Source organism: Dipodomys ordii, unplaced genomic scaffold (assembly GCF_000151885.1).
Source record: "Dipodomys ordii isolate 6190 unplaced genomic scaffold, Dord_2.0 Scaffold12, whole genome shotgun sequence".
Taxonomy (NCBI): domain Eukaryota; kingdom Metazoa; phylum Chordata; class Mammalia; order Rodentia; family Heteromyidae; genus Dipodomys; species Dipodomys ordii.
In genome coordinates, this window is record NW_012267228.1 from 267,363 (window position 1) to 294,083 (window position 26,721).

The window sequence follows — 26,721 nt, forward strand, 5'->3', positions numbered from 1 at the left end:
GCCTGCGCACCACGCGTCCCGTGAGGGCCGGCACCCCGTGCGCCTGCGCACCACGCGTCCCGTGAGGGCCGGCACCCCGTGCGCCTGCGCACACGCATGTGGGAAGGGCTCAGCCCACACTAGCCCCCGGGCGAGGTGGGTGCAGCAGCGCAGGGCTCCCGGCTGGCACAGGAAGCAAGGCCACCCGGGAACGGAAAGCCCAGCACGGGCCCAGGAGAGCGCCACACATGGGACCTCGCAAAAGCCGACACCCCGGAAGCAGCAGCCCCAGAACGGCGCGGGGTGAGGCACGGGCGGGCAGAGCTTTCGGGGCGGGCACGCGCTGGACGCAGCCCGGCTGCCGGAAGCACCACCGCGACCCCGACCCCTTCTCACCCGGCCGGGACCCGCAGGAAGCAGCTGAGAATGCAGAGGTCACAGCCTGCGTGGCCCCTTCTGGGCCCAGTGGCCATGTGTCCTGTGCCCGGGCTGCAGTGTTATTCCAGCCCAACCCACCGAGGACAGATGCCACGGTCCCTCAGGCACAGCCAGGCTGGGAGGGCAGGGCCGCGGGGCAGGGACTCCACGCACAGCTCCACGCAGAACCCCCCAGGCACAGCTCCACGCAGAGCCCCCCCATGGCTCTATGCACAGCTCCACGCAGAACCCCCCAGACACAGCTCCACACAGAGCTCTACACAGAGCCCCCCACGCACAGCTCCACGCAGAGCCCTCCATGCACGGCTCCACGCACAGCTCCACACAGAGCCCTCCATGCACAACTCCATGCAGAGCCCTCCACACACAGCCCTATGCACAGCTCTACGCAGAGCCCCCCACGCACAGCTCTACACACAGCTCCACACAGAGCCCCCCCCACACAGCTCCACACAGAGTCCTCCACGCACAGCCCTCACGCAGAGCCCTCCATGCACAGCTCCACGCAGAGTCCTCCATGCACAGCTCCACACAGAGCCCTCCACTCACAGCTCCACACAGAGTCCTCCATGCACAGCTCCACACAGAGCCCTCCATGCACGGCTCCACGCAGAGCCCTCCATGCACGGCTCCATGCACAGCTCCACACAGAGCCCTCCATGCACAACTCCATGCAGAGCTCTCCACACACAGCCCTATGCACAGCTCTACGCAGAGCCCCCCACGCACAGCTCTATGCACAGCTCCACACAGAGCTCTACGCAGAGCCCTCCACGCACAGCTCCACGCACAGCCCTCACGCAGAGCCCTCCACGCACAGCTCCATGCAGAGCCCTCCACACATGGCTCCACACAGGGCCCTCACGCAGAGCCCTCCACGCACAGCCGCAGGCTGGTGCTGCAAGCTCACGGGGCCTGCCAGGCCTTCAGCCTCCCCAGCGTCAGGCATCAGACCTTTGCCACAGAATGGCCCAGATTCTCAAGATGTCAGGAAGCTTGGGCTTCTGAGTCCCATCTGATGGACAAGGAAACACACTCAGAGACCTCCCAAGGCCTCTCCTCGGGTAAGAAGGCTGCCCTGCCCAGTCGTGGGCCTGTTCCTGGGCTCTGTCCCCTGCCCTCTGCCCAGGTCAATCTCCAGCCAGCCTGGTACTGATCCAAACCCAGAGGCACTCACCCAGATGAGCACCCTTCCTGGGGTCCCCCCAAACGCAGACAGACACATTCCCCAACTTAATCCTAATTTTCTTAGAAGATTCAGCGAGGATTTACTTTAGTATAGCAGGATAAAGTAGGGAGAAATAGAGAAGAGAGAAACAGGAACCTAACTCCTGAATAACGGATTCATCCTTAGGGTTCGGAAGGAATGAGAGGGTGGGCAGCGCGTCCAGCATGTAGGCCCGCGGCGGCGTGGGAGGCCGGCTGCAAGGTCCGCAGAGGGAAGTGCCCAGGCGGAGGAGCTGGGCACCGGGCGCTCCGAGTCCTCAGGCCCCGGTGCCCGGGCATACTTGTCTCTGGATAAACAGGACGCTATCACCTAAGCCCAGACCAGGGCAAGAGAAGGAGGAGAGGAGAAGGAGGAGGAGGAGGAGGAGGGATCCAGTCCAAGGCTGCCAGCCAGCAGGGGGCTTCTATTTTGGGGCGCAAGATGGCACGGCAGCAGGCTTTGTCCCCACACATCTGCTTGCGGCTTGGAAGGCAAAGCCTTCTCCCAGCAGATGGCAGTGGCCCTGGCACGCGCTGGGTGGCTCCGGCCCCCACCAGGCTGGTGGCTGTGGGCAGCAGCCAGGGCGTCTGTCCTCACCGGGGATGGAGGGCACATCCTCCCCAGGGCTCAAGAGCACCGGACAGTCCCAGCCCCGACGCATTCTTCCCAAACTCCCTTCACCCGGGGACCCCCGGGGCACTGCCCTGCCTTGGAGACAGCACAGCCCCTCCCGGGCCCCAAGACCCCCAGCACCAGGTGTGCGGCATTGTGTGTCCTAGGTGGCGGCTGGGTGTGCAGCGCTGGAGCATCAGGTGCTGAGCCGGCCTCGGGCGTCCCGAGGCTTCGGCCTCTCAGTGGACACCAGGCCCTTTGGAGGGGCAGGGCTGCTGGAGCTGAGCAAACATGACGTGAGCACGTGGCACGTGCTCAGTCCCCAGGCCCAGGCTCCCTGCCCTCCGACAGCCAGCGTGGGAGACAAGGGCACGAGGCATCTTCAGCCCAGCCCAGCACCAAGGGCACCCTCAAGACAAGAGAGGAGGGAAGGCCGAGGACTCAGGCTACCGTGTGCCCATGAAACCTGGGCCAACACCACGCCCATCCTGGCTCTGGAGCCTCCATCAGCCAAGCCTCCACCCTGCCCAGCCTCCACCCTGCCCAGCCTCCGTCCTGCCCAGCCTCCATCCTGCTGAGCCTCCATCCTGCTGAGCCTCCATCCTGCCCAGCGTCAGCCCTGCCCAGCCTCCATCCTGCCCAGCCTCCATCCTGCCGAGCCTCAGTCCTGCCGAGCCTCCATCCTGCCCAGCCTCAGCCCTGCCCAGTCTCCATCCTGCTGAGCCTCAGCCCTGCTCAGCCTCCATCCTGCTGAGCCTCAGCCCTGCCCAGCCTCCGTCCTGCCCAGCCTCAGCCCTGCCCAGCCTCCGTCCTGCTCAGCCTCCATCCTGCTCAGCCTCCGTCCTGCCCCGACTCACAGGCCTGGCCCTGCCTCTTTCTGTCTGTACCAAGCCAATCTGCTAAATGCCAATTCACAGAAAAAGCAATTTGCATGAGGACGTCACCAGAAACCCTGGCTCCTCGAGTTGGAGCTGCCTCGTTTCCATTTCTGTCTTCAAAATGCATCGCAGGAATGCTCAGTTTGTCTCTGCCCTGCTGCCTGCTGGTGGTGACTGGGGGGGGGGGAGCAGGCGAGGGCAGGGGGCTGCATCTTCACTATGTTAAGTGGCAACCGAGGCCACCTGCTGGGCCTGGGGGGAGGCGACCTCCCGGGGACTGGGCCTCCTTCTGGGAGGGAGCTAACAGACCCTGTCTGGCAGCCAGGGCAGCCATGGCCGCCGGCAGAGCAGGCCTTCCAGACAGCCAGGGATCAGTCCACCACAGGTCCCCCAAGGGCTCTGCACCACCTTGGGGGAGGCTGGGTCCCAGTGGGGGTCAGCCCTAGATGGAAGTCAAGAAGTCTCGGCTGTCAGGAAGGAAAGGGCTACAAGTCATGACCAGAGGCCCAGCTGGAGGGAGGGACTGAGACGGGGAGGTCATCGGCTCTCCTGTCTCAGTCATCAGGACTCAGCAACTTGTAACTGAGTGTGTGTGAGTGTGTGTGTGTGCGCGCGCGCGTGCGCATACCAAAACTGGGATTGAACTCAGGGCCTGAGCGCCGTCCTTTGGCTTTTTTGTTCAAGGCTGACATTCTACTATTTTGAGCTACCCTACCATTTGAGTCACGGCTTTTTGGTGGTTAGAGATAAAAGCCTGCCCGGGCTGGCTTTGAAGGATGATCCTCGGATCTCAGCTTCCTGGTAGCTGAGATGAAGGTGGGAGACACCGGTGGCAGGTGAAGCCCTGCTTTACGCCCCAGACGTCACGTGGCACCATCTCTGCTCTGCAGTGAGGGCATTAGCGGCCTCACCTGTCTCTACCCACACAGTGAAGTCAGTGGTTTGTCCTTCACCACAGAGAAAATATGAACAACAGAAAGAGCCGGAGGCTCACACCTGTCATCCTAGCTACTCAGGAGGCTGAGACCTGAGGATCACAGTTCAAAGCCAGCCTGGGCAGGAAAGTCCAAGAGACTCATCTCCAATGAACCACCAGAAAACTGCTGTGGCTCAAGTGGTAGAGCGCTACCCTTGAGCTGAAGAGCTGAAGGACAGTGCCCAGGCCCAGAGTTCAAGCCCCATGACTGACAAAAACAAAAAACAGCAAGTGTGTGAATGGTGAGCAGGCTCATCCCGCAGGGCTCAGGTGTGTGAGTCGTGTGTCCATCCCGCAGGGCTCAGGTGTGTGAATGGTGAGTGTGTCCATCCCGCAGGGCTCAGGTGTGTGAATGGTGAGTGTGCTCATCCCACAGGGCTCAGGTGTGTGAGTCGTGAGTGTGTCCATCCTGCAGGGCTCAGGTGTGTGAATGGTGAGTGTGTCCATCCCGCAGGGCTCAGGTGTGTGAATGGTGAGTGTGCCCATCCCGCAGGGCTCAGGTATGTGAATGGTGAGTGTGTCCATCCCGCAGGGCTCAGGTGTGTGAATGGTGAGTGTGCTCATCCCGCAGGGCTCAGGTGTGTGAATGGTGTGTCCATCCCTCAGGGCTCAGGTGTGTGAATGGTGTGTCCATCCCTCAGGGCTCAGGTGTGTGAATGGTGAGTGTGCCCATCCCCCAGGGCTCAGGTGAGTGTGCCCATCCCACAGGGCACAGGTGTGTGAGTCGTGAGTGTGTCCATCCCGCAGGGCTCAGGTGTGTGAATGGTGAGTGTGCTCATCCCGCAGGGCACAGGTGTGTGAATGGTGAGTGTGCTCATCCCGCAGGGCTCAGGTGTGTGAATGGTGAGTGTGTCCATCCCGCAGGGCTCAGGTGTGTGAATGGTGAGTGTGCCCATCCCGCAGGGCACAGGTGTGTGAGTCGTGAGTGTGTCCATCCCGCAGGGCTCAGGTGTGTGAATGGTGAGCAGGCCCATCCCCCAGGGCTCAGGTGAGTGTGCCCATCCCCCAGGGCTCAGGTGTGTGAGTCGTGAGTGTGCCCATCCCCCAGGGCGCAGGGCACTGGGTACAGGGCACAAGGCCAGCAGCTCCGGTCCCAGGAGATCCCTGCCCCTGGTGACATGCTGCTCTGGATGGTGACAGCTCTTGGAAGAACGCAGATGTCCCTGTGTGTGATTCCTGACCACCAGTGTAGTTGCAGTCCTGGAAAACTCAACATGCACCCAAGTGACAGAGAACGTGGGGGGGGGGTGAGGGAGGGGCTCGAACTCCGGAGCACAAGTGATCCTCCAGCCTCAGCCTCCTAAATAGCCAGGATTGTAGACTGAGGCTTAAAATTTGTATTTTGACCTTTCTTTCTCCTCCTGCTCCCCCCCCTCCACCTCCCTTCCCTGTGGTCTCCAGGCTTGCACTGTACCACCAAACCACACCACAGCCCATTTTTCTGTGGCTTAGATGTCAAGGGGTGTGAGGTCCCAGGCTGGGGGCCAGAGTCGCCACACACATTTTTTCCCTCTGCAGATGCACGAGAACCATAGCCGCGGGCCGCCCTGCCCACCGCGGGGGGCCGCCCTGCCCGCAGTGGCTGCCCTGCCCGCAGTGGCCTCCCTGCCCGCTGCAGGCTGCTTGCTTCCTGCAGCTGCTGCCACTCAGGCCCTCTGCCCACAGTTCCGCCGTGCCTGTCTCCCAGAGGTGGTGATCCAGTCCCAGCCAAGCTCTGCAGTCAGCTGTGGATGGCTGTGGACGGCTGTGGACGGCTGTGGACGGCCGTGGATGGCTGTGGACGGCCGTGGATGGCTGTGGACGGCCGTGGATGGCCATGGATGGCCGTGGATGGCTGTGGATGGCTGTGGACGGCTGTGGATGGCTGTGGATGGCCGTGGACAGCTGTGGATGGCTGTGGACGGCCGTGGATGGCTGTGTTGGCAGAACTGCTCTGGAAGGAGCACCAGCCAGGGTGCTGGCGGCAAGCTGTGCCACACAGGCTTGGGGCTGGCCTGACCCTCACAAGCTGAGGCGGCACCCCCCCACCGTAAGACCACCGCCTCTCTTGGGGCTCACTAATCACCACGTCCCCCAAATCGAGCCTTCTGCAGGGTCCAGACTGGGTGCACAAGGCAGGGAGCGGAAAGCCACGCTGCATGAGGCAACGTGAAAAGCAGGTAAGTTCTAGAAAGACCAGGTAAACCGCTCACCACTGTGGCCTCTGGGACGGGGAGGGGCCAGAGTCACAATGTACAGATCTTTTTGTGCCATATGGATGCATTATCTCTGCGTTGCATGGGTAAAGGGAAAGAAAAACTGGAAATATGGCTCTGTTTACGCTAAATTTGGTCACTTACACCTTCATGCAAGAAAGCACCGCGTCCTGAAACACATTTCCCCCTCCCACCACCAGGGCAGCGCGGCTAGCAGACACAGACAACAAGAGCTGGCCAGGACACAGACTGAATGCTCCCATGTGGCGGTACCGGACCACGTGAACACGGCAAGGCGGTGCTTCATGACGCGTGACCGTGGGGTCTGGCAGATGCACAAGGGCTGAAAGTGGGGCCCGTGGGGGGAGGGAGGGGGACACCCTGGCTTCATGGCAGGGTTAGTCGCATTCTTGGGTAGATGAGTAAACTGTGGCCTGGGCAAATAACGGAGTATTGACAGCGTGGTGCTGAGGGACACCAGCCCGGTACAAAAGGACAAAGACAGCGTGCTTCCACTCGAGAGATCCGGGAGCAGTCGGCTCTCTCAGGCAGCAAGTGGGGTGGTGGCGTGGGGAAGGGTGGGGAGCTGGCATGTCATGGGGACAGAGGTTGGAGTTGGGAAGACGGAGAAGTTCTGGACTCGGGTAATGGCGGGGGCCGTGTTCACTGCTGCAGCGCTGTGGCTACGATGGCTGGTGCTCCCTGGGTTGTGTCTCAGCTGTGAACGGTTGCTGGTACAGGGCCGGCCAGCCATGCAGGGGTGCTGGGGGCAGGGGCGGCAGGAAGGAGAGTGATGGAGGAGGCTGGGGACGAGAGGAAGAGGCGCGGGCTGGCCGGGAGGGTGGAGGGGACGCAAGGCCGTGCCAGGCAGGGGGCTACAGGGCAATCTCACGGTGGTTGAAAGATGTCCTGGCAGGACAGGGCAGACGGACGCAGGGCCCGGGAGAGGGCTGAGGTACAGGGTGCCCACGTGCTGGGAGGGGCGGGGAGGCCAGTTCTGCTTCAGATCTGTCCACAGGTCTATCCACTCCCCACTGCCTCCCGCCCTCTCCGGGGGCCAGCTGGGCCTTGCTCCCTTCCCAGGTGGTTAGTGCCCCCAGGCCGGGTGCAGAGACTGGATGAGCAAGCAACCACAGGGAGGCAGGCAGCCGGCGAGGCTGGAGGGACAGGCACATGGGTGGCGCGGCCCGGCCATCCTGCCCCCCCTGCCAGCCCACAGCCTTCCCTGCTGCTCTTCTGCGCTCGTGTCAGGGCCCAGGAAGCCCGGGGTCTCATGGGACTCGGCTGGACCCTGCCCAGCCCTTCCAGCCTCCGCCCGCTCGGCCATCGCCCCCCTCGGCCGTCCTCTGCCACTCAGGTGGTCCCTGCTTGCTTCCGTCCCTGACCCCCAGTCTGTCTTACTGCGTCTCCCTCACACGCAGGATCCCGGCGGGCGAAAGCTTCCGTGTGGCCAGGCACAGTGCTCTGGTCTGCAATCCCAGCTGCTTGGGAAGCAGAGAGCACGAGACCACAGTTCAAAGCCAGCCATGGCATGAAAGGCTTTGTGATACCATCTCAATCCAAGGCTGGCTGGTGGCGCACACCTGTCACCACCCCCCAGTGACAGAGGGGCCCAAGTAGGGGGGTCAGGATCCACGCCGGCCTCGACATGCAGTGAGCCCTGACTCACAAACAGCCCAGGCCAGCCCAGCCTCACCACCCCCGTGAGGTGGTTTGGGCTCCACTGTGCCCTCTTATCAGTGGGGGTGGGGTGGCAACAGCGCCATCTTCTGGGTCACCCAAGAGTTAACGGCTGAGGCCTGGGAAACGCCTGGCCCGGGGCCGACATCTGCCTGCCCCCAGAGCTCCCTGCCCACCCCCCACGCTGCATCCACCCCAGCCAGAATGACCACTATTCCCTGGATCTGGGCTCTCTTTCCAAGCCGGCCCTCGGCCCTCCGTACTGACGTTGCCGGTCCACACCTGTTCCTCCCAGCGGCCTGCCAGATCCCAGGAGCGGAAACTACTGCTCACAGTGCAGTGCCCGGCCCCATCAGAACTCCCTCACTGGACACAGAGCTCCTGAGCGCAGACAGCGGGCCCACCCCTCCCCAATGCTGGAAGGGGCTCCGCCGCCACAAGTGGAGTCCTGCAGCAAAGCAAGCACAGCGCCAACAACCAACACACCAGCAGCAGGGCAGGTCGGGCACGGGGAGGGCCCCCACTGGGAATGAATGAGCGAAGGGCCCTGCCCCGCCCCTGCCCAGGAGCCTGCACCTCAGACACCGGCCAGCCCCACCGCGACACCCCTGGGGCCACACCCAGCATGTGACACAGCTCCCCGCGGGTGTGTCACGGCGTGTGGCGGTGGCGGTCTGGAGGGGGCTCACCTGCACGTACTCGTGAACAGCACCACTGAGACGTGATGAATCAAGCTGGCAGCAAGTTGGACGAGGGAGCAGATTCCTGGAGGTCTTGTGGTTGCTCCTTATGTGGTTAGTAAATCCCCATCCGCCAGGCCACCTTCAAGGGTGCCTGTGCCCCAGCCAGGCCACCTTCAAGGGTGCCTGTGCCCCAGCCAGGCCCTGGTCCAGTCTGCTGGAGCAGAGCCTCCCCGGCACCCCTTGCGGCCTTGCGACAGGGCCGGGCGGTGGGGGAGAGGAGGCCCGGGGAGTGAGGCTGGCTGGGTCTGTCCAGGCCTGGGGTATGGCCAGCTGGGGGAGGGGCCACACTGCCTACGTACAGCAGGAAACAGTTGTGTGATCCTCTCTGTGCCTCAGTTTCCCACTCTGTAAAATGGGATCCGTGATCTGTACCTGCGGTAGCAGTCTGTGGAAAGGACAGGGCAGCACGGAGTCCCAATGCCCTGCCAGGCTGTTTGGGAATCTCTGGTGCCCACAGCTTTGGTGGCAGCAATAGGAGGTGGGGGTGGGGTAGCACGGATGGTCAGGTGCCCAGGAGCTGGGGGCACAGGCCTCAGCAGCAGGCTGGGCTGCTGGCCCTGACAGACTGGATCAGGCTCCTCAAAGGGATGGGAATCTGAACAGAACTGCAAGTCCGGCAGACGGGCCACTGTCCGCACAGGCACGGCTCAGGCCCGCCCCTCGGCCCCACAGACACTGACAGTCCAGCCACCCCGTGTCCTGACCCCAGGTCCCAGCAATGAAGCCCAGAGGGAAGGATTTTCGTATTGTTCTAGGGATCCTACAAAATCTCCACCCCAGGGCTGGAATATGCCCAAGTTCCAGGAAGACTTGTGGAGCCTCAGTTTCCCCTTCTGACAGTGGAGTCTCCAGGCCTGTCCAGAAATGGCTGTGGTGAGAATTACAGGCCTGGGGCCGAGGCAGGCATAGGGCTGCTGCTCTCCACGCAGAGCCTCACAGCTCACCCCAGTGCTGTCCCCTGTCCCAGCTTCCACGCACCTGAAAGCTGAGAATGTCTCCCAGTTGGCACCTTGGCGTAAGCACAGGTGCAGCTGGTGCAGACAACCACCTGCCTAGAGGCCCTGTCCCCGGAGGCTGGGAGGCTGGGAGGCCGGGAGGCTGGGAGGCTGGGAGGCTGAGACAGAGTCTCTGCTGGGGAAGATCGACTGTTGGTTTCCAAAACTACAGCCCGGGCCTGGCTCACGTGCATTCGCTCCCACCAAAAGCCAAAAGCCGAAAGCCAACGGTGGGCTTTTCCACTCAAACGGCAGTGCGCACGCACGCCTGGTGGAGGCCTCAGCCACGCCGGGCTCCGCCCAGCCTGCTGATGGCGGTGTTTACTTCCCTTCCAGCTCATTAGCATGAGAACAGCCCGGGGAAGCAGGGAGGAGGCGGTGCAGCACTTGGCTGACCTTTGCTACCTTGCTACTTGGGGGACTTGGGGTGCTCCCAGCTGCTCCCCCCACCCCGTTCCTCTCTCCCCTTCCCCTCACCTCCCCTCTCCTCCGCAGAGCTCCAGACTGCCCTCTTCTCGCTGAGAGCTTGGCCACACTCTGATCTCAAGCGGTCTGAGGTCAGTCAACAACCCCGCAGCCCCCCCCGCCCCCCCCGTGCTGGGCCCAGACCCGCAGGCAAGCAGAGAAGCTGGGCCTCAGCCCCCAGGGCGTGGGGCTCCAAAGCGCAGAAGATCCCCAGCCCCAGCAGCACAGCGCAGAGCCCCAGAGAGCCAAGGAGGAAGCTGGCATTTGAAATGCTCTGCCCCCTGGGAAGCCCGGCTGAACCAAACATGTCCCTTCATTTCCATAAATACCCCGGCCCGTGATGTCACCGCCCTTGCAGACTCGAGCAGCCTGCGTCCCTGGCAGCAGCCCGCAGACAAGCTCCCTGCCGCCCGCCCACACAACACCTGGCCGCTACAGCTGGACAGGGCGGCTTCCAGGCGCGGACCCTCACCTGTCCATGGAGGACGTGGCTTCCTGCCCCAGCCTCGCGCTGCTGCCAGCCTCCCATGCGGCACGGCGGGAGCGCTGGGCACAGGCCTGTGGGCCGGGCCAGAGCCACAGCGCCCGCCGAGGTCTGGGGACCCTGTTTTCAGATGGGGTGGGGGTGCCAGCCTGGGAGCCAAAGAAGCTCACCGCCTGGCGCAGACTGCTGACTAACAGCAGTTCCCCCATCACCGGCATCTCCAGCGCGGGGAGCAGGGTGCGCGCCGGCCTGCGGCCGCACAGTACCGGGCTCCCGCCGCGAGCCCCCAGCCCCTGCCCCGCACAGCCAGGCCTCCCTCCGGAGAGCCCCTCGCGCCGGCTCCCAGCTCAGACACGAACCATCACACATACTCACAAATAGCGTCTTCTGCACGCCATCCTGTCTGACTCGGTCTCCCCTCTCTCCCTCTCCCTCTGGCTGGAGATGCGCAACGTGGTTAAGAGGAGGAGCAGGCAGCTCGGCAGGATGTGGAAGGGAACAGAATGGGGTAGAAGAGCAGTCACATTCCAAGGTCCTAGGAGGCAGGGGGGGCAGCCGCGGACTCCGGAGGGGTCCCTGGCACACGGGGCTCGCACGGACCCCAAGAGCGGGGAGTCACCACGGTGGCCAGGCCGGGTAGGGGTGTCCGACTGCCAGGGCCTTCCTCAGGACTTTTCCCTCCTGCGCAACGGGGGTGGCGGGTGGGCAGAAGGGCTGGGGGGGTGTCGGCGCCGGGCTTGAGCTCACAGCACCGGGAGAAGGGGAGGGAGCACAGGATCTCCCCCCCCCCCCCCCCCCAGCAACGTAGTGCGGCCGCGCTGGACCAATCGCGGAGGAGGCGCTCATTACCATGGCAACCGCAGCATCCCGCGCGGCCACCCCGCGGCGCTCTAGAGCCGCCTCTTGCAGCCGAGTCCTGGCCGGGCTGCGGGCTCAGGCACTGAGGCTGCACTGCCGCTTCCTGGCCCAATCTGGAAACCTGGAAATCTGTTGCTGAAATGCGCGCATGGCCCGGGGTGTGCAGCGATGACACTGCTTTCCAGGGCAGCACGGCCTCTGGCACAGGATTCAGATGCCAAGAGAGCACGCGGGGTGCACACCCAGTCAGCCCGGGAGAGCACGCGGGGTGCACACCCCCAGTCAGCCCGGGAGAGCACGCGGGCTGCACACCCCCAGTCAGCCTGGGAGAGCACGCGGGGTGCACACCCAGAGTCAGCCCGGGAGAGCACGCGGGGTGCACACCCCCAGTCAGCCCGGGAGAGCACGCGGGGTGCACACCCAGTCAGCCCGGGAGAGCACGCGGGGTGCACCCCCAGTCAGCCCGGGAGAGCACGCGGGGTGCACCCCCAGTCAGCCCGGGAGAGCACGCGGGGTGCACCCCCAGTCAGCCCGGGAGAGCACGCGGGGTGCACACCCAGAGTCAGCCCGGGAGAGCACGCGGGGTGCACACCCAGTCAGCCCGGGAGAGCACGCGGGGTGCACACCCAGAGTCAGCCCGGGAGAGCACGCGGGGTGCACCCCCAGTCAGCCCGGGGAGCACGCGGGGTGCACACCCCCAGTCAGCCCGGGAGAGCACACGGGGTGCACACCCAGTCAGCCCGGGAGAGCACGCGGGGTGCACACCCAGAGTCAGCCCGGGAGAGCACGCGGGGTGCACACCCAGAGTCAGCCCGGGAGAGCACGCGGGGTGCACACCCAGAGTCAGCCTAGAGAGCACACCGAGAGCACAGCACACCCAGAGTCAGCCCGGGCTCAGCCACTAAGAGCTGTGTACCTTGGCAAGTCTCATATCTTCCGAGAGCCCTGATTGCTCCATGCACACAAAAGGGGCCACGAGGGCTGCGCGGCAGGGTCCCAGGAAGAGGACCACACACACACCGGGCGCTGCAGACGCACGGTCGTTACCAGGCACGCCAATCAGGACCCGGGGGACTAGGGACCACTTCTTGCATGTCTGTGGTGCTGTTTCCTCCGTGCCTCCCCCCCCCACCCCAGCACCGGCAGGGGCCAGGCCTGCCCGTGGGCCTGCCACACAGAGGTGAGCGGCCTTCATCCCTACACACGTGAGGAGGAGGAGGGCCGTGCAAAGCCGCAGCCTAACGGACTGCTCCATGGCACCGGATCAGGACCCGCAGAGCAGGTAAGACAGAGGGGGGCGGGAGGCCAGCTCCCACCGGATCAGGACCCGCAGAGCAGGTAAGACAGAGGGGGGCGGGAGGCCGGCTCCCACCGGATCAGGACCCGCAGAGCAGGTAAGACAGAGGGGGGCGGGAGGCCGGCTCCCACCGGATCAGGACCCGCGGAGCAGGTAAGACAGAGGGGGGGAGGGAGGCCGGCTCCCACCGGATCAGGACCCGCAGAGCAGGTAAGACAGAGGGGGGCGGGAGGCCGGCTCCCACCGCTGCTGCTGCTGGTGGCGTGGGGAGGCCTCTGCTCCCCCCCCCCCCACAGCCTCTGGGGCTGCTTTTGCTCAAAAGCATTCCTTCCTGGGCCATGCGCTGAGGAGGAGCGGAGAGCCGGCCCCCACGCCCCACCATGCGCACGTCGGGCCCAGCCTCCCTCTCTTGCTGCAGTTCTGGGGGCACAAAACTGCCCCAGACATCTTGGTGAAGGGACCAGAATGGCCCTAAGGAACAACAGAGCCTGCGGGGCAGACCACGCCCAGGCCGGCGTGGTGATCGGGAGGACAGGCACGTCATCTCAAGGGACAACAGGGCGACCCATCCTCCAAGAGCAGGACAGAGGTGGTGGCCAGCCAGGCCCATCCTGAGACTGGCATGGCGGCCCGTGCCACACCAGCCCTCCATGACAGCTTCTCCGTCTGGTAGATAGGGTGAGCGCCCCTCACCACTGGAATCCCGGGAAAGTGGGCCTGGACCCCCAAACTCTGGGTGAATAACAGAAGACAGAGCAGGGGGGAGGGGCATGCCAGGCAGAGGGAAGAGTAAGTACCAAGGCCCTGAGGCAGAAAGAGAGGCTGGGCGGTCAGGGGATTGGACTGGCAGGGGGGAGGGGGAGGGAGAGGCTCAGGCATCTTGCCTGTTTCTCACTGTGAATCAGAAATGTCAACTACCACCCCAAATGTGAACAAGGTTTTTCCCTGCCTTACAATCCTGGACAGGCTCAGTGGGGCCTGGCCTTGTCCTCAGCTCAGTGGCCGCCCAGACCCCACGGGGGAGGGGGGAAAGGGGAGGACACACACACACACACACACACACACACAGAGCACATTCTCTTCTCACTCTCCAGACTCTCAGACCCCCATGACATTAGGGAAAGAACGCTGCTGCCTCCTTGAGTTCCATTCCATCCTTACAACAGCAGAAATGGGCCTCAGAGAGCGTAAGCAACTTGCCTGAAGCTGCACAGCAAAGGACAGGGTGGGTGTGGGGTCAGCCTGGCCTCACTCTCCTGGCTCTGTGTGCTCACATGGGGACAATAGTCCTGGCTGGAGCCACTGGTAACTAGGGAGCAGCGTCAGACACCAACGCAGAAGCCTCCATTTGGATAACCAGTGCCTACAGCGGACTAACCCACGCCCAGCTCTCCCCTCACTGCGCTTGTACAAGGGTTTTTGTTTTTGTTTTGTTTTAGCTGGTCATGGGACTTGAACTCGGAACCTGGGCGCTATTCCTCAGCTCTTCAGAACAAGGTGAACGCTCTACACTTGAGCCGCAGCACCACTTCCGGTTTTCCGGTGATTTATTGGAGATTAGAGTCTCACGGTCTCTCCTGCCCGGGGTTGGTTTTGAACCGCGATCCTCAGACCTCAGCCTCCTGAGTGGTTGGCGTGACAGACAGGAGCCGCGGGCGCCGCCTGGTTATACAGGTGTTGATCACCACACTGGACCTCAGTGCCGGGAGCCGGTCCGGCAGGCCCCGCAACCCAGTGATCCAAGTCATCTCGAGGCCCCGGAAGCTGGTCTGATTGACTACCAACCCGCTGGGGGAGGCTCAACCCGTCACCCACCTCCCAAGGCTGTGTCTCAGCAATACTCCCTGGAGGGGGCCGGGGCCAGGCTCCGGCAGCTCCAGCCGGTAATCCTAGTCAGGAAGTGTGCTGGAAGGGTTAAGGCTCAGAGTCTGCCTGACCAAGAGTTAGTGAGGCCCTATCTCAGTCAACAGTGCAGGTGGGGTGGCACACACCTGGAGTTGCGGCTGCCTGGGAGGCACTGGGAGGAGTACCAATCTGAGGCGGCCCTAGGCAGACACTAAAGACAACATCTCCCCGAGATCCCATTGGAAACAGCCCAGGCCCACAGGGCAGGGGTGTGGCCCTAGGAGGCGGCTCCTCAGGCAAAGGTCAGACTGCCCCCAGGGAGGCGGCGAATCCCCCACAGCGGCCACAGCTGGGGCTGGGCGGGGGCCATCCGTCCCAGCCGTGGGGGGGGGGGCGGGGGGGGCGCTTGGTGCTTGGTGGGATCACCAGCGCTGGGGAAGGATGGAGGACGGCGAGGGCCGCAGTGGACGGCGAGGGCCGGCCGCGGTGCCCGGCCTTCTGCCAAGCGGACGGGGCTGGCCTGGTGGTGTGCTGGGGGGGAGGGGTCCCCAGAGTCCCCTCCCTGCAGACGCTCCGTGCAGTCAGGAGAGAGGCCACTATCCCCGGGCGCCCCACGCCCGGGCAGGGCCAGCCTGGGAAGCCTGGAGTGACGGGGTCAGCGGTCAGGGCAGAGCCGAGGGCGGGAGAGCCAGCAAGGTGGCCAGGCGGTGTGGGGGAGCCGCCCCCGGGCCGGCCTCCCGGGCCGGCCTCCCGGGCCTTCTTGTGGGCTGGCTGGCTTGAGCTCACCGGTCCTGCGCCGGGACACGGGCACCCGGGCACCCCGCCCGCAGGGCCGGCCAGCGCCCGCACTGGGTCTGCCAAGGCCTGGAGCCGGCCAGGCCTGAAGCCCTGGCTAGCTGTTCACCGAAGCCCGTTGGAAGCCGCTTCCTTGCACCCGGAGATCACGCACGGACACCCACACTTCTCCCGTGTCTACGCCAGCTTTAAGCTACGCTTACATATGGAAATAGGACAAGGAAAGTGCTGGAACCCTTTAAGAAGCAGGGTGGGGGAGGGGAGGGGGGGACTGAGGGGCTAAGTGGGATTAGGTCCATCGCACGCATGTGTGCAAACGGCCTGGAGACACACACACAGACGCGCGCGTGCACACACACACACACACACAGCCATACACACACACATACACATACATACACACAGGCACACACACACACAGCCATACACACACACATACACATACACACACATACACATACACACACACACATACACACACACAGCCATACATACACACAGAGCCATACACACACACATACACACACACACACACAGGCACACACAGGCACACGTAGAGGTACACACACGCACAGGCACACACACACACAGCCATACACACACACACAGGCACACACACACACAGCCATACATACACACAGAGCCATACACACACATACACATACACACACACAGACATACACACACAGGCACACACACAGCCATGTACACACACAGAGCCATACACACACACAGGCACACACACACAGGCACACACACACAGGTACACACACAGCCATGTACACACACACATACACACACACAGAGCCATACACACACATACACATACACAAACACATACACACACATACACACACAGACACACACACACAGCCATACATACACATAGAGCCATACACACACATACACATACACACACATACACACACACAGGCACACACACAGCCATGTACACACACAGAGAGCCATACACACACACAGGCACACACACACAGGCACACACACAGCCATGTACACACACAGCCATGTACACACACACATACACATACACACACACAGGCACACACACACACAGCCATACACACACGCATACACATACACACAGCCATACATACACATACACAGAGGCACACACAGGCACACAAACACACAGGCACACACACACAGAGCCATACACACACACACAGAGCCATACACACACACACAGAGCCATACACACACAAGGCACACACAGGCACACGTAGAGGTACACACACGCACAGGCGCACACACACACACAGCCATACACACACACAGGCACACACACACACACAGCCATACACACACACATATACACACACAGCCATACATACACATACACAGAGGCACACACACAGAGGCACACACAGGCACACAAACACATGGGCACACACACACAGCCATACACACACACATAGAGCCATGCACACACACACACAGAGCCATACACACACAGAGTCATACACACACAAGGCACACACAGGTACACGTAGAGGTACACACACGCACAGGCACACACACACACACACAGCCATACACACACACAGGCACACACACACACAACTGATACGTTCTAGTAAAGAAATCTTAAATACATAAAATGCAAAAGAGAGAGTGAAATGAAAAACACCCACAAATTAGGCGCAGGAAGAGATTAGCAACAGTAGCTAATAAAATAAGCAAGAACAAGAAGACAACAAGATGAAAACCATTATCACACTATTCACAGCACGCAATTGAGGGAGTATGAATTGCTTCGAGAATCAACTTTCATTTAATACTTTCAGACCAGGGGTGAGGGGGGGTGATGGGGGAGGAGGCTGTCGGGAAGGGCGGAGGGGCCAGCTGGGCAGGTGGTCTGTGGAAAGGCACAGCTTGCAGGTAGAACGGCCCATACCAAGGCCCAGAGGTAGGGAGATGGAGCAGGGGCTCACCTTCCTGGGGCTGGACTCCATCCTAAGGGCAGGGGGCTCCGTGGGAAGCTTCCGGGCAGGAAGGGGGCGTGGGAGGTGTACGCAGTAAGCAATCTGTCCTGCGGGGATGTGCTGGGGGAGGGGACTGAAGGCCGGAGATCCAGGGGTCAGACCCCAGGAGGGGCTGGGTACCAGGCCTGGTGACACCTCCAGGAGACACAACAGAGAGGGGAGAGGGGGAGGGGGCCTGCTTTGGGTTATCCATGGGGCCCTGGGGAAGTGTGGGCGAGGGTTTGGTGGGACTGTCTGGGTGGGCGGTGGAGGCAGAGCCCCGGAGGCCAGGACCTGGCGGAGAAGGAGTCCAGAACCGTCCACCCCAGGCACAGGGCCAGAGGGAGGAGAAAGCGGGCTCCCTCCCCTGCCTCCCTTCCAGCCATTGGACACCGTCCCCTCTGCCACCACGATGCGGGCCTGCCAGCCATCCCCCCAGCAAGAGGACCCACGGCCTCCTCCCTGCCTTCTGCTGTACCCCAAGCCACACCCAAGGCCAGGCCGTGCCCTTGGGACCCCATTCTGTGCCAGCCCACTGGTTCCTAGACAGGAGGGGCTGACCCCACCCCACCTAGCACTGCCCAGCTGGCCTTCACACTAGGCCCATCCCTGCTCTGTGGTCCCTTGGCTCCTCTCGCTCCCAAGTTCCCCTGACCTCAGGGCCTTTGCACGTGATTACCCCCCAGACAGCGTCCTCCCAGCATGGCTGCTCCTGTGGCTCCACCCTGGACAGCTCCTTCACGGTCATTGGCTGGAGCAGGACTGCAGGTTTGTAATCTGCTGCTGTCTCCCCGTGGTAAGCCCTTTAGTGACCATGCCCAGCGGCCTGCACCTGAGGGTTCCCAGTGGGCACAGGGGTGATTCCAGGCCTCGTGGGGAGGAGAGCGGCCCGGCCAGTGTTCCCGCTGCGGGGAGGCATGTCGGGGAGGTGGAGGTCTGGCCCAGGTGCAGCCTGGGTGAGGGGGTCTGGGAAGCATTCCCCGAGGCCAGGAGGCCAGGCCGAGCCTGGGCCCTCCACGTCGTGGTCAGGCCGCAGGCCCGCGGGCAGCGCCAGGCGGGGCGGGGGAGCAGAAGTGTGTCCCCCCCAGCCCCCGCGCCGGCAGCCTCGAACTGGAAGGAAGGTCGCGAGCTGGAAGGAAGGTGTACGCTGAGCTGCTGCTGCATCTGGACGTGGAAGCCCCGCGGCGGGGAAGGGAGCCGGCCGCCGGGAGGGGAGGGCCGGGAAGGGTGACCAGGAATTAGGAAGCGAATGGGCCGGGTGCAGGGGTGCCTGCCGCGGTCAGGAGGGGGACACCAGGCCGCACGCCGTAGAGCGCCACGTGCGACCACGACGCGAGCGCTCCATCACACGCCGGGTATCTGGTCATGTGAGTGGAGGAGAGCAGCCTGAGCCAGGACCCGCCAGGGAAGGGGTGGGGCAGACGGGAGCAGCTGGAGCACTGTGGTCTCTGGAGTCACGGCGCCCCATCTCCCCCCGCAGATAACCAGGGGCGATTCTTCCCTGTCTCCTGCCCCTCCTCCTCCCCTTTGCTGGCCTCCTGTGCCCCTGGCCACAACAGCACCATGGGGGGGGGGTGTGGGCTGCTCCCACTGTACTGCAGCCCGGACCCGCCCTCACTGTGGCCACGGCCCCGCCCAGGCCCACCAGCCCAGCCACACGGATACGCAGCAGGCGGGAGACCAGCCGGCCCTGGGGTCATTGCAGGGGTTTCCCAGGACGGCCGGGACTCTGGGGGAGCCTGGGCAGCAGGGATGGGCAGGGCCCGGGGAGCCCGAGTGGTGGGTGTCCCCAGGACATCCAGAGACGCAGAGGCACAGCAGAGATCGGCCACAGCCAAGTGCCGCTCTGAGGTTAACCCGGAGGAGGGGGCAGGGTGGGCACAGGCTGTACCCCAGAGAGGCAGACCCCGCCCCTGGGCCCCCCAGCAAGCCCAGGCCAAGCAGCATGGAGAAGCGGCCAGGCAGGGGTGGGTGCAAGGCCCCGATGCTCCAGCAGAGGGCAGGGCCTCGCTGCACCCACAGCTTGCAAAGTCAAAAGACCGGAGGCCAGGGCCCACAGGACACAGGACGAGCGGGTCGGCCAGCAGCCCGAGGCCCGGCTGCCCTCCTGCTCCTCCCCCGCCTGCCTGGGGCCACCCCCAGGCTCAGGCCTTGCCCTTGGCCACCACACCTGCCCCTCTGATAGGCAAGTGCTCCCCATCTCGAAAGGAGTCTCAGTGGGGCTCCTTCTCGCCCCCAGCTCAGAACAGGTGAAACCTGCCCTCCAGGCCGGCCTACCCCTTGGACACCCTGGTCCCACCACCCATCACTCCGCGGCTCCGCCCTGGCTCTGCTCCGCTCTCCATCCCCAAGCCCTGGGGCCTCTGCCCCTGCTGTCCCCACTGCCCAGGAGCCTTCTCCCGTCCATTGCTGCCTTCCTCCCCAAGGGCATCTGGGGAGACAGCCCTCCCTGGCACCCGGTGCCCAGCATGCAGCCCTCTGGCCCCGTTTCCCATCCTCCTTGCTTGGCATCAGCTCAGCCTTCAGGATCACTGGAGCAAAACCTGGTAATGGGCGGTAACCGATTATGCCGTCCCATGGCCAGTGGCTCAGCCCCACGCCTCACGAGCCTCTCCGGGCTCGGGGCAGCGGGGCCGGGGCTGATCCCGGCCGCACCGGTGGCCCTCGTGCCTCTGGTGATGTTGGCAGCAGGCCGGAGGAGGCCAGGGGGCCCTCATGCCCGCTCGGGGGCCGCCTGTCTCCCGCACGCTGCCACTCCGGGCAGGGCTCCGTCCACTTACACCCTGGATCCCCAGGGCAGCGGAAGGCAGGCTGCCGGGTCCTCCAGCTCGGGCTGCCACGGGCCGGCGTTCTGAGGTACCATGCCCACCTCGGCCTCTTCCCCAGCAGGTGGGTGCTGGGTGAGTCCTGGAGGCCCACGGGGGTTTGGAGATGCCAGCTGGGGCCTCAGCAGGCTGGCGGCTTGGGTTACAGAGCCCACGTGGTTGGCTCCGCCTGGAGATGGCACGCCAAGCCCTTCCCCTTGCTCTACCCGGGGGACCACGCCAGGCCCCCTCCCCTCCACCTAGCCCTCTGGGCAGGCCAGGAATGTGCGAGTGACCTCTCCCAGCCAATCAGAGCTCCAGTTCCCTCCCCCGCACAGGGATTGGCTCAGCCAGGCCCCTGAGAGGCAGCCCCGGGGTTTTTGTTGGACCTGCCTGCCTGCCTGCCCTCCCGTCAGCTCAGCTGGGGGCTCCGCAGGATGGAGACAGAGGGAACAGCGCTGCTGGGTGAAAGGGGAGCCTCCACCCAGCCGAGCCTGAGGACACACGACCCCCCGTGCCCCCCGTGCGCCTCGGCGTCACTGGCTGACGCGGCTACCCTTTAACCAGGAGCCGCCGCGCCCGTGCCCGCTGCCAGGGCACACTTGATGCTGCAGCCATGCGGGGAGACCAGGGAGGGCTTCGCGGGGCCCGGAGGGAGGAAGGAGGTGCCCCCCGACAGCGGAGCCAGGGAGGGCGCTGGCTCTGCCGCGGGATTTTCCTCTCCTCTGAGCCCCCACGCCCCCCACAGCCGCACCCCTGCTCGAGATGCTGTCCCGCCACACACAGACCCAAAAGACCAGAGGCGCATTACACGCAGAAGGGGGGGTGTGCCCCGTTAGCTTTGTTCCTGTTTATGAGGATGGGGAAGAACGTGTCTGACTCTACTCCCACGGGGCCTGTGCTACACACTGCCTGGAGGTGACCCCACCACACAGCCAGGGCACAGCTGGGGAAACCGAGGGAGAGCTTGGAGGCCCGGCCACGCCATGCTGCGCAGGTGGACAGACAGGTCTAGGGGCTCCAGTCACTAGAAGCCGCGAGGCCGTTGCCCAGGGAGCCCTGGGCCTGTGGAGCAGGCCGGCCGCAGTCTGCGGGGCTCATGGACAGTCTCTGCGCCCCCTGGTGGGTGGGGGTGAGCCGGTTCCACAGCACATCCACTCGGGGGACCGCGGGCCCAGGCAGAGTCATCTCTCTGAGCTTCCTCCTGCTCAGACCTGAGTTACCACAGCTCGGGGAAGACGCCCCAGAACAAACCGCAGAAGCTGCCCCAACCCAGCCGAGCCAGGCGGGGATCCCTGTCCTCGGGGGGCCGGGATAAACGCCGGGGCTCCCTCGCCCAAGTTCGTGACCGCGGGATGGGCTGGAGGCACAGACACCTTCTAGCAACTTCTCCGAGCCTCCTGCTTGGTGGCACTGCCAGTCCCCTCCTCCCAGCTGGCTCAGGCGGGCCCCCAGGGGACTGGGGACGTGGGGACGGGGGCGCAGTCACCAGCCTTTTAGGAACAGAGGCTGGTGAAGGAAGCTGGGCGTCCTCGGAGGACACCGGGCTGAGGACGACCCCCAATGCGCAGCGCCCCAGCAGTGGGGACGATGGGGGTCTGGCTGGCGGCAGGGAGGTGCAGGGGGCTGGGGACAGAGCGGAGGGCCGGGCTGGGGAGGGGACAGGCCGGGACGTGGGGCGTGGGCAGGGAGGGCAGCCTGGGACCCAGCGCCCCCTCCACTCCCAAGGGCCAGCAGCATGGAGATGGGGAGCACGGCCCCCAGAGGCGGCTGCCCTCCCCCCCCCTCGTCCCTGGGTCCGCGTCTGCTGCAGGGTCCGGGCTGTGGCGAGACACAGCAAGTCCACAGGGTTGCCACGCGTGGGCCCTCACTCCCACACAGACTCGACGGAGCGGGGACACGCGTGGGCCCTCACTCCCACACACACAGACACGACGGAGCGGGGACACGCGTGGGCCCTCACTCCCACACAGACAGACACGACGGAGCGGGGAGACGCGTGGGCCCTCACTCCCACACAGACACGACGGAGCGGGGAGACGTGCCCCACGGGCGCCAGGCCCTGAGTCCTTGGCGAGCAGACATGGGAGGGCAGGCCGCTAAGTAGCCTCAGCGAAGGGTTTGTGAGACCTCGGTCAGGCAGCGCGTGCCGTGTGCTGGGCACGCCTCCGGCCTCGGCCTGTGCCCTGCCCAGCCTGGCCCACCAAGGGGGAGAGCGCGGCCCGCAGCACCCACCTCCCCCCCACCCCGCACACACACAGCAGGTGGGGGACGGGCTGGAGTCAAACCACGGTCTGACTGCCTTCGGAGCCCAGGCCCTCAGCCAGAGCCCGGCTCTGTCTGACCTCCCACCGCACGCCCCTCAACCCCGGCCCAAGGACTGCCCCTGGTCCCCCTCCCCGGGGCCTGGACGGGCATCAGTGCCCACGTGTTGCACCCCTGCCCGGGCCAGGTGGCCGAGCCGCCCAGCCCCCACCCAGCTCTCCATCCTGACCAGCCGCCCGCAGAACTGGTGCTGGACGAGCGTGGGCTAGCGCGGACGCGGGAGGAGGGTGGGCTGAGCACTTTCTCCTGAGTCGCTGCTGGCTGCGCGTTCAACTTTGAATTGATTATTAACGTGCAGACCCAACATTCATTACCAGCCATTTGTCACTGGGGAGCTGGGCCGGATCCGTCCTTCAGGCCCAGCTCCGGTGCTGACGGAGACAAGCGCCGCCCCCGCGGGCCCGGGCTCAGCCCAGCCGGCCAAGACCGCGCCCGCTTCCCAGCACCAACCTCAGATGAGCCCCAATGTCCGCCCTGCCCGGGGACGGCCACGGGCCTCGGCACACCCAGGACAAGCTGAACAGGAAGGAGGAGGACCCCAGAGGACCCCAGCTCCCGCCTCTCCATTCATCAACCACCATTGTTGCACAGCTCTCGTGGCTGCGTTGCTAATGCAGAGCGCAAAGGAGAGGAAAGGAGGAGACGCGCCCCCGCAGAGCCCCGCTCAGCACCCGATGAAGAGCAAAGCGCGCTGCAGCACAGAGGCAAGAAACTGATCTCGCACTGGAAAGACACACTGAAAGAATATCATGTGAGTGGGTTTTGGAGGATGCATAGGAGTTTATTAGGAGTTGGAAGAAACATGAAGATGGCTCCAGCCAGGGAGCAGAGTATAGAGTAGAACAAAGTCATCGGGCAGCGGGAGGGGGCGAGCTGAGATGGCAGGAGTCCTGGGGGGGGAGGTTTGCCGAGGGGTGTGTGTGTGTGTGTGTGTGTGTGTGTGTGCGTGCGCACAAGGCAGAGGGAATGGCAGAGCCAAGGCCCCGCACCGGGATGGCAGACAGGTGATCTTACATCACGTGACATGTACAAAGCCGGTCACAAAGGCCAGCGGGCGGCTCCATTTCTAGGGAACACCCAGAACTGGCAAATGCACAGGGGAAGAAGACCCCCCTCCCCCCCATCAGCGGCTGGGGGAGGGGTCTGCCGGCACCCAGGGCTTTGTCCCCAGACCCGGCCATAGCACGACGTTTGCTGAAGCCCCAGCCATACCTATGTCACGCCAACTATGGTTCAGAGCGGGCTTCCCACTGTCAGGCAGGGTGAAGGACCGGGAAGAGAGGGGGTGGGGGTCTGCGGGGCGTCCCGAGGAGGGACGGGGTGGGGGAATGGCAGAGAGCGGGGCAGAGGCCAGACCTGCCTGTCCACCCCCCGCGGGCCCCCGTCGGGATCCAGGGCCCCGGCTGCAGAGGCAGCCTTGGGAAGGCCAGCAGGGAGGACCCGAGGGAGAAGGGAAGCCCGGGAGGGCGAGGAGGCCAGGGAGGCCCCGGCTTTGTGCGGGAGCCAAGAGCAGGCCGCAAGGGCGAGAGCAGGGCTGGGCTGAGGCGGGAGGCTTCTCTGCGGTCTTTTGATGAGAGAGGGTCTCGCTGACTTTTCACTGGAGCCAGCCTCGAACCACAGTCCCCCGATCTCCGCCTCCTGAGCAGCGAGGGCTAGAGGCCTGAGCTGCTGCCCCAGAGGCGCCCCACCCAGCGCGGGCCAGGACACCTCCGCCGAATTCTGCGTGTCTAGTTCATCAGTTCACTCTACAGATGTTTACTGGCCGGGTCTCAGCTCCGGGGATGGGATGAAGTGGAGCAGCGGCTGCGCGGCCAGGGAGGGGCTGGCAGGGGCGGCGTCCACAGAAGCGCCAGCTGGGACACTCCGACAGAGTCTGCAGTGGGCGGATGGCCGCTTTCCAGGTGAGTCTGTTGGATGCCAGGAGACGGCGTCCCGCTCTCCCCTTGAACCTCCATGAGCATGGGTGTGAGGGCCAGATTCCAGGCCGCCTGCATGGGCTCTGAAGGAGGCAGTGGACAGTGGGGCCTCCACGAGGCCCGGGAAACGAGGCTGGCCGGGGTCTCCTCCCAGGCCTCGCTGCCCGAGGATGTCCCCAGCCCCAGGCCCGGCCATCCCACCACCAGGGAGCACGCTCTGCCACCATCCCCCGCCCTCGAGGCTCAGGAGCACCCGGAGACTAGATCACCACCCCAAGCCAGCCTAGGACAGGGGTCGAGGAGCAGTCGAGGACACCAGGGGCCGCAGCGCCCGCCGACGTAAACACCCCCCCTGCAGAGCGCCCGCCAGACAGCAGGCAGGCTGGACACTCGCTCTGTCTACGCCTCCATCCACCACAAGGAGAAACTGCGGTTCAGAGAAGTCACTTGCCCAGGACCACACAGCTGGTACACGACAGCCAAGGCTCAGAACCTGACCGGCAGGACGGGTCCAGGACCTCAGCGTCCTCCTCCCTCCCCACGGTACCCGCGGAGGTCGCCTGTGCTGCACGGCACGCCCAGCCCCGTCCTGAGCGGAGCCCCACGGGCCCCCGGGGCGGCCCCAGAGACTGGTGATGTGGAAAAACCACACACCAGGCAATGGGGCAGCCTGTCATAACCAACGGCAGCGGCACTGCCGCCTCCCTCGGCTCCACTCCTCGGTCCTTCCAAGCCTCCGGGCAGACCGGTGGGGGCACTGGCGGGGCCCGGCTGCTGCCCGCAAAGGCTGGTTTTGGCTGTGTGATGCATTTCATGAAAGGCAGTCCTTGACAAGGGCCGGCCAGAGGGGCTGGGCACACACGGGCCTCCGTGGGCCAGGCCTCCACAGGCCAGGGCCTCCGTGGGCCAGGGCCTCCGTGGGCCAGGGCCTCCGTGGGCCAGGCCTCCCACAGGCCAGGGCCTCCCACAGGCCAGGGCCTCCGTGGGCCAGGGCCTCCGTTGGCCAGGGCCTCCGTGGGCCAGGCCTCCCACAGGCCAGGGCCTCCACGGGCCAGGGCCTCCGTGGGCCAGGCCTCCACAGACCAGGCCTCCACGGGCCAGGGCCTCCATGGGCCAGGTCTCCCACAGACCAGGCCTCCGTGGGCCAGGGCCTCCGTGGGCCAGGCCTCTGTGGGCCAGGCCTCCCATGGGGGGGCGTTGGGGGACCTGGCTGCAGCAGTCAGCTGTGGGGCCTGTTGCAAACATCACCCTGGACCCCAGCGCCACCCCCTCCTCCCCCTCCCCCTCCCCTCCTCAGAACCATGCTTTACCCTGATGTCCCGGTACAGATGGGGACACTGAGGCCCGACAGGAGGGGGCACACTCAGCCCAGGGCTCCCTGCCTGCTGAGCCCAAAGTCCTCACCCGCCTCTCTCCCAAGAGGGGCAGAGTCCCAGACTGCTCTGCTGCCCGAGCCTCTGCCCTGGTGCAGGCAAGTAACCTCTCCGGACTCCTTGTACTCTTCCTGAGGGAGATGTGCACACACACACACACACACACATTCTTCCTTTCTCCGTTGCACAGGAGGAAGCCACATGCAGTTGAGAAACCCTTGCAGCGCAGTCCCTGGGGCGGCGAGCAGGGCAGTGAGCACAGGCGCCTGGGGGAGGGGAGAGGAGACCTTCGTGGGCTTGGGGCGGAGCTCCGGTTGGGCAAGCCCCACCCACTCATTTGCATACCGCAAAGCTGACCCAGCCACAGGGCTGTCTGAGCTCCGCCAGGAAGCCTGAAACAGAGGCGGAAACAGAGACTGCGGCAGCCCTGGCAGAAAAGGCTTTCCCGCTCCTGACTGCAGACGCGGCGGTGTTAGGGCTCTGGGTGCACAGACGGGAACCGAGTCAGGAGAGGCCAAGCGGCTCCGCTCCGTGGCCGCTGGACCCGGCAGGAGAGCATCTGGAGCTCCGAGACACACACAGGACTCAGGCCAGGCACCTCTGCACACGGCTGTGCACAGAGCCGCTGGACCACCAGGCTGCGGGGACCGCGGGGCTGAGGGACCCCTCCAAAAGAACCGCAGGCCTCGGCTCCTGAGGCTGGGATAATTCACACCGCCTGGGCAGAGGGAGGACCAGCCGCCTGTGTGGAGCTCATCGCTCTGTGTCAACCGCGGTATTAACTGCAGAGGAAGAGCCTGGGATACAGTACGTGCAGGCAGAGCAGGAGAGGCCTTCAGGAGACAAAAGCTGTGCACAGACCTGCTGCAGAAGA